Genomic DNA, 8,664 nt, shown 5'->3' on the forward strand with positions numbered 1-8,664 from the left:
GTATAGTATACCCTTAGCATTGGCACACTCACCAGCGCGTCTACTCTCGCCCTCCGCAGAACCGCGTGACATAATTGACAGGCCACTTATTTTTGCTGGTTGGGGATATTTGCGCGCTGGTGACAGTGCGAAACGTCAAAGGTGTTTGACCGTTAAATAGCAAACAAAAAAACAACAATGCGAAGAGCGCGAAGCTGACCCGTCGCATACGGCACTTTTTTCGGTAATTGATTGTGATTTGACAGTTTTAAGTGACGCGGCAGAGAATGATGTGACGAGTCGAGGCAAAGGCGTAGGCGTTGGCACGGCAAAACCGGTCAACCGCGAAGAAGCTCGGGTATGGTTTGACCATTCTCTTTACATATACAAATTTTCTTGGGAAACGTAGCACTTGAAAATTGTTGCATTAAACAGCTTTTACTGTAATTTACAGTTTTGCAAATTTAAAATATACCGTGCAAGTAAAATAAAACTGCGCAGAAGAAACGATAACATTTATCGATTCAAATTGAATGTGGAAACTGTGCTGCGACCTTGAACGGATGGCGAAAGGGCAAAAACAAAAGCAACAAAAATCAAATTCACTGCTTAAAACCTCAACAACAATATAAAATAGAAGCAACACGAGTCTCCGCAGAGAAATGCCAATTCATTTTGTCTCCCCTTGAAGCGTGCAAACCCGTATAAACACACACACACATGCAAACGCAAGCGTAAAGCTTGTATGTTTCATGCAGCCAGCAGCAATAAATTATCAGCAATAATTTTTCATCTTGAAGCGGCAACAACAGCGCTACGATTGTTAGCGCGCGCGCACCGCTACTGCCGAAGCAGCGCAACAGTTAAAACACAGACAGTTGAGAGTTCAAAGCCCACCAACGCTGCAGCGGTGCACATTAATTTTAACAAAAAGTAGCTGTAGCGGCAGCAGCAAAAACAACAACAGTGAATACAAAAATAATAAATACAAAATGGTTAAAAAAGTTACTTCAGCAGCTGCGCGGCAGCAAAAGCGACAGCAGCAAGTGGACTATGAAATATAGCGACACAGAAATACAGCGACGAAATGAGCGCGGTGCGGCAGGGACTAAAACAAAATCCGCCAGCAATAAACCAAGCGCAGTCAGCAAAGTACACGGTAAATATTTGGCGCCAGCGTTGAAGCGCACTCCACTACAATAAATTCTACACCCCAAAAACAATAATTCAACTCGAAACTGAGTAAACTGAATGCCTGCGGCGGGTTCAATGTACATTCTCCTCTACAACAAAATACCCGCCAACGCTAGCGATGTTGCTGTTGGTGCTGTTTCTACTGCTACTGCGACGCGGTCTTGCACCTCAAGCGCACCGAGCGCGCGCGCGCTCATACTTAAAAAGCTTACTAATATGTGTCTGGTGTGGCGGCAATAGAGAGTAGCAGTATTTGTGCATGTATGTATGTCGCTTCATACATACGCTCTTGCGCTGGTATTGGCTAACAAGTGCCGCGTTTGTGCGCTGCCATTAATTCTAGCGTTCGCCGACTTGTTTGACAGTTCTGACAGACTATTATTTAAAGTTGCGCTTAAGCGCAGAGTAATGGCATTCACCCGCGCGCTCTCCTGGCCCATACAACCACATACATACATACTGCCACCTGCAGTGCAATGCCATTTGCCATTTGCCACATACAGCATACATGCATACATACATATGTACAGGGCGGCGTGCTCGTTTTCACGTTCAAGTGTGAATATGCCATCCATAAGTCGACAGCGCTGTTGCCGTCATTGTCGCTGTCGGACATTTGTAAAATTTGTATGGCAGCATGCACTTTGTCTTCCGTTTATTCATAGTCGTACCGCGCCGTACCGCCCTATCGAACCGCCAGACGCGACCTGCCTTCCCATTGTCTCTGTGTCTGCTTCGCTTTCGTTTTTCAACTGTCTGTGTTGCGAATGTAGGTTAGGAGAGCGTTTATAGGCCGTTATTAATAATCGGTTTGTCGGTCAATACGCTCAGCTGGATGGTAGGCTCGCAGGCTGGTGGATTTGTTGATATGTATGTAAATACTGGCTGTTAAAGTGACAGTTCAATGTGTTGTTGGGCCGTATGGAGAGTTATTTTGTAAGAAAATTGTATAGCCTGGCCAGCAGGCGATCAAATAGGAGCTGGCTGGGAAGAAATTTATCTCTTGACTTGGAGAAAAAGTAACAGTGCTGAGATTTTTTGCTAAGGACTGCATAAACCTTAAATTGCTCCATACTTTCAAAGGGTGGTCAGCCAAATCGATTTTTTGCAATACAAGCACATGTAAATCCACTTAAATATGTATATTCAGACATACATACCAGGCTACGAAAATCTATTTGGATTTTTTAAATATCCGGATAAACTGGACAATCGAATATTCGGATATCTGATGTTGTTGAATGTTGGCTAATCCGGATAGCAAAATTACCGGATGTCTGGATATTAACCGGACAAAAAAGAGAACGGTTATACGGATATCCGAATAGGGAATACAAACACATGTCAATCCTTGGGCTTGAAGTTCAATCTGAATTTTTTTAAACAAACGGATAATGTGGATTATCGAATATCTGATTGAAAAGTTCGTATGAAAAATTAACGGATATTAACTGGATATTGAGATATCCGGTTAGCAAAATTAACGGATACTATCCGGTTATCCGGATATTAACCGGATAAAAAAAGAGAAGAGATATCCGCATATCCGAATATTCGGATAGTCCCATCACTAATACAAAATTAACGGATACTGTCCGGTTATCCGGATATTAACCGGATAAAAAAAGAGAAGAGATATCCGGATATCCGAATATCCGAATAATCGGACAGTCCCAGCACTAATACATACATACGTTTAATGACAATGACTTCAGGAATACACTTCCATTCATTACTCGTGTCCTGCAATCGCCAAATCACATTTACATAATTAGTCACTCAGACACTTGGTAGTCGAAGTTTGAATTCCTTTGTCTGCCACACATTTATTTCCTCGAAAATGCGCACGAGTGTACATACATATGTATGAGCTTTCGGCAGCACTTCATTGCGTAGGATTACACTTGTCAACCATAAATTCATAAAAATTAGTCATTGGCATAACTTTCCGCCGCACCTTTCCGAAAGTTTGCACAAGCTGGCTTGCGCGCGCATAATGGGTAGAATAATGTCTGCTTGCGCATTTAGCGCTTAATTTTCGAAAGTAAATCAACACACAAATGTGTGCTTACGTACATATATATGAGTGCATACATGTACAAATACATACATACATGCGTATCTACACTGCACATGTAAGCTTTATTTGTATTGACGGCAGTTGTCATTATTATCAGACGCCATATTTTATGTGATTTCTCATGGCATCAGCAACCAACAACAACGAACCAAAACTGCTACGTCCCATCGAGACAGGCTGTTGGCGGTCGGCCGCCCTTTATACTTATCTACATATGTACATACATATCACCTACAATCGTTCGCAAAGCTAACGTTGTGTTTTGTTTTTGTTTTTTGTTGTGTATGTATTCTTGTCGCAGTGGCTCACCTACTTCCATATTCATACATACATACATAGCCAATAGGCGCACGCACTTTACGCTTTTACGCTCACACATTTACCGGGTAACTGACCTTTCATTGTATGCGCTGCGCTAAGCGGTGCGGTGCGGTGCGGCGCAGCACTATGTTTAGGGGAGTGAGGCGTATTCCGCTTTCCGCCTTTGGCCTGTCCAAAACGGGAGAATTATGGTTTGTTTACATTTTGCGCGTGGCAGCCGGCATATATTCGCCAGCAAATATGCATATGTACATGGCGCGAGTGAGATAGCGAATGTGGTAGTGTGGTGCAAATACTACAATGGTAGTAAGTACATATGTATGTAAGTATATACGTGTGCAGGATTGTAGTGCTAGGGGGAGTGAAGCGGTTGGGTGCATTTTGAAAGTAAAATTTATGATGTGCGGTTTTTTGGGTACAACGCGCTATCACGACGAGGAGCATATTCATGTAGATATAGGCTATATGTATATGTATATATACTAGTAACGAGTCATGTATTGGTTTTTTATCTTAATTACGTGTATGTGCGATTTTTTATGCGTTAAAGCCGTTAAACTTCCAAACTTTTGTAGGCATGCCATCATGTGGTTTATTGGGTTCATGGGTCTCAGTGCAAAGAGCGCGCCCTTGGCTGTTAAAGCTTTACATTTCTAATAGTTTCTGCTAACGGCTGCTTTTCTGAAATTTGTGTAATGAGTATCACATTGCCGTCGCATAACTTTTTCGCTCTTAACAAGCCCAGTCATGTCTGTCTACAACATTTTCTTTCAAGTTTTATATACATTTAGAGTTTTGCCCGCGGGCAAGCTGATGCCCACTATCGTCTTAGAGCAAATCGATTTTATTCTTTAGAAAAATTTATAAAACACCACCCCAATCATAGCAGCTAAACGAGCCTCGTCTAAGTATCACGAATAAAGCTGGATCGGAAGCTGAACTTAAAGAAAGGGACTTCTGCAGCTATAATCATAAAATAGAGTGAGGTTTGAACTTCTCTATTAACTCAATGTTTCTTGCATTGCCCTGAAAGGAGGACATATTTTAACAAAATTTTATTGATTTAGTATGATCTGTATTACCGCCACAATCCGAAAAAACTAAATGGCACAGTAAACGCCGTATTCCATATCCTGTCACAGGTTTTGGTGATACCGTTACTGATAATTTTTGCTGCTATTCGTTTAAGAGACACATCTCAGCGGAAGCTAAGACCACCGTGGGCACGCTTGCATTTTTAAAAGATTTAACTTTGTTCAGGTCTGCGGGGACCGATGCATAGTGGTTCAAAATTGGAATTTACTGTTGATAATTCACTGGAGCCTTCATTTTTCAATCAATTCAATTAATTTTTCTTTTTTAATGAAAGCTTACAAAACTAGCAAGAGATCAGTTGAGTCCAATTTTTGAATATTTCTTTGTTTGTATTAATTTGTTTGGTGCAAAGTGCAGAAAAAGTAGAAGTTTGAAGAAAATCGATTCTCCTGTGTCATTTAATAAATGTTACATATTAAAAATTAATTAAAAACATTTGTGGGGTTCCTTCAACTACTCCCATGCAAATCTTATTAGCTGAAAAATGAAGTGTCTATAGTTTTCCAGACAGCGGGTTCAGACATTAAGGAGACCGTAAATAAACGTGAATCGAAAAGTTGCTTTAATTTTCACAGACAGTTTAGCTGCAATTAAAGTTGACAGCTGTTTTATTATTAAAGCTTAAGGCTGGTTTTCACTAGGACATATTTTGACACAACTTTATCTCTTTTACCCTTACCTTTACCGATTAAATTATGGGCCAAAAACAGGCACATGGCCGACATAGAAGCGCATGTACATGACTAAAGATCTATCCTAATCGAAATCAATAGATATACCGCTTTTTATTCTCATTTGTCAATGTGTTTTCAATTATTTGACGACAAACGCCATTGAATTTGGCATAGTGAAAACAGGCCTTTAGAATCCAGCAAAACGAATAGTGCATATTAAACAGCGACGGGAAGAGAGAGCTTTTACTCTGTTCGTGTCTATACAAAACATATAGAAAGAAATGGGCAAGGCGGTGCCCATTTCCGGCATAGGAATCGGAAAAGTTATCTTCTATCAAAATTTCTCAAAGATAAAATGCTCGTGTATTAATTGCTTAAAGAAAATTTACAGCAACGGAAAAGTACTTTTTCAAGTAACAAAAAACTAATCTTGGTTGTCACCGAGATGGCTCAAGAGAACTGTTTTAAACTCATTTAGGCCCCCGAAACAGGCGTTTGAGAAGAAATCTGGCTTGGAAGAATTTTTCTATGCTTTAATTGACATAAATGTTGACCTATATAGGAAAAATTTGGCCTATGTGGGATAGATATATCCAGCACACTTAAAACATGCCGGAAGCTCAGCTTGGTGCTGCAAAAGCTGCAAAAACCATAAGAAGGAGGATCTACTTAGTTTCTCATCTTTTCTGTACTATCCTGCATTATCCAAGAGCAGCTTGCGCCTCTGAGTCTTTAAATCAACTATCAAATAATAGAAGTTATTGCCATATCGTCTATCCATAAAAAAGTATGTTTATGTACATGCATATATATCTATATATGTAGATTGACAGCTCTAAGCGCCAGCTATTTGATGAGCTCCACAAAGCCCACATAAAATCACTCTCTACATAAATGACTGCAGCTAAGTTAAATAATTTGCATGAAAGCACGAGTTAGTAGTACTAATAAAAATCTAAACGCTACTAGTAGTAATGGGATTTTATAACTTTTTATGATTTTTTGCTTTAAAGCGCACAAATTGCACAAAGGAGCTACATATGTATGTATGTTGTCTACTAAACACACAGCACAAACGAATATTTTGGCTACTGTTTCTAGATACTATTTTTAAAACACTACAGGAATGGAGTTATAAACATGAACTTCTACTTGTAATAGCATAAGAAGATATGTATGTGTACATATCTATGTATGTACATATGTACAACAGAAAAAGACAATGGAGATGACTACTTGAGGGTGTAAAGTTCTAGATATTGCATTCAGAAATTGGTTCTGCTCATAAACTTAATGCGCAGATTTTTATTGCCAAACAGCCAGGGAGTAAACGAATTTTTTTAAGAAAGGAGCAGTTGCTTTGCTATGTGTGTATTGTCAGTGATCTGTTCGGCGAGGAAGTAAGCAAGTAAATGAGTTCTTAAAGATTTATGTAGAACAACATAAACTGAGACGAGTGAGGCAGCTAAAAACTAAAGCGAAATAATTATAATAAATGCTCGCAAGACCAAAGTAGACATAGTGTAAAATAGGTATGTGCGTATGTCTGGAAGCTTTTAACAGTGAGCTGTATGATACCATATTGCGCGAAGAAAAATAAAAATACTTGCACACAGATATATGTATGTAAAGCCGCTAGTAGAGTTCATCTTGGCCTCCAATAGTAGCAGAATGCCGCTTATTTTTTTACTACTATTATTAATTTTTACGATGCAAGTACTTTTACACTTCATTTTTCATTTGCACGCGCATACCACGTATGAAGCAAAGTCATAAAAGCCAGCAGCTGGATAAACGTATGGACGTATGGAAAGTCAAAAAAAGATACAACAGCACCAAACTTTACAATTTGTATGTATGAATGAATTGTTAAAAGAAGGAATGCATGAATGGGGCGACCAAGGTAAGAGCCACAATCGCAAATACGCCTGCAAGGCCAGCTATGTAGCGGGGGCGCATGAGGCACATATACATATGTACAAAAGTGCGTCCTACCTAGTAGAGACGCAAACCATTCCATCGCGCAGTGATCGTCGTAACAAAGCATACATATGCGTATGTATGTATGTATGTATGTAAATAGGCACATAAATGCGCGCGCAATAAATCAAAAATGCTAGCATTCTGTAACCTCGCCGCCACAAACATTTTATTACGCGCGCGCGCAGCACCACATTCACGTGCCAATAGCAGGGCGCGCGCGCATATGAGTATGCTAGCTTTTTATTAAGCGCTGACTCCAAGTTTATTATCAGTAAGGTGCGATTATTAGTGTTAAGAAAAGGCAAAATAAATACATATAAAAAAAATAACTTGCCGCTATTGGCGGCGCAGCCTAAGAAGCCATAGGAGTGCGTTTAAATCGGAAATACGCTTATTAGTTGCTTATATTAAGCGCCTTTCCTGTAAAGCCATTTCTTCTTCTTCAGCTTATCGCTTCTCTTTCTGGAAGGGGTGTTGCCGCGCACGTCCGCTGCGGCTGCTTTCAACAATCAATCGGTTTTCACTGCCACCACGATTTACTACTGTGCGCCGCTATCTCTAACACATATCGACAGGTCGCGCGCGCGTCTTCATACTAGTATACTGGCAACTGGCCACTATCACGTCGCCAATGTATCTTCAAATTTTATTCAAACTCATTAAAGTGATCTTTTAATATTTATAAACTAACCGCAGCGCAGTGATTTTGACTTCGCTAGCAGCGCTCAAGCGCGCACACAACATTATGGGCGTTCACAGCTTACTCCACCCGGTTAATCGAACGTGATCGATCAAGCGAACGCGCGGGAGCCATCACAGGCTAAAATTCCAATTTATGTGATGATGCTGTTGACAACAACAACAGAGAGGCAGCATTTTTACAATAAGAGTATAGGGAGCGTAAGGGTGATGTGTTAGCGTTGACGTTGATGATGTTGATGTTGATATTAAGGAGTTTATTTTTTTTTTCTAGCAAGCTGATGGAATGCGTTCAAGGTGTAGACAGTTTTTGCAGGAATTTGTGCCAACCTACATGCATACATACATACCTACATATGTATATTCGAAAACGATCGGAAGCATAATAAAGTGGACAGTCTATTGAAGTGTGGCCGCAAAGCAATTTTATAGCTTCCGCGCAAAGGAGGTTTTTTAATTAAAATTTAAGTTTATAATGGGTTTTTATCAGCTGCCCTTTTTCATGCCTTAAATTAAAAAGAAATTTCTCATTTTCAGCGCGCGTCGACCGACGATCAGCGTTACGGGCAAGCCTTACTCTACTGTACTGTACTGTATCGTAGTGGGGCGTGCCACAGCGCACGTACCATCAGATTAGGG

General features: G+C 40.2%; 1 protein-coding gene across 6 annotated transcripts in view; it reads right to left on the reverse strand.

Annotated features, from left to right (window-relative positions):
* LOC118737979 (homeobox protein homothorax) overlaps positions 1-8,664 on the reverse strand; it is a 615,436-nt gene that overhangs the window by 147,772 nt on the left and 459,000 nt on the right. The gene's annotated exons all lie outside the window — the stretch shown is intronic.

This window comes from Rhagoletis pomonella, unplaced genomic scaffold (assembly GCF_013731165.1).
Source record: "Rhagoletis pomonella isolate Grant_MI unplaced genomic scaffold, Rhpom_1.0 Rhpom_scaffold_00004, whole genome shotgun sequence".
Classification (NCBI taxonomy): Eukaryota; Metazoa; Arthropoda; class Insecta; order Diptera; family Tephritidae; genus Rhagoletis; species Rhagoletis pomonella.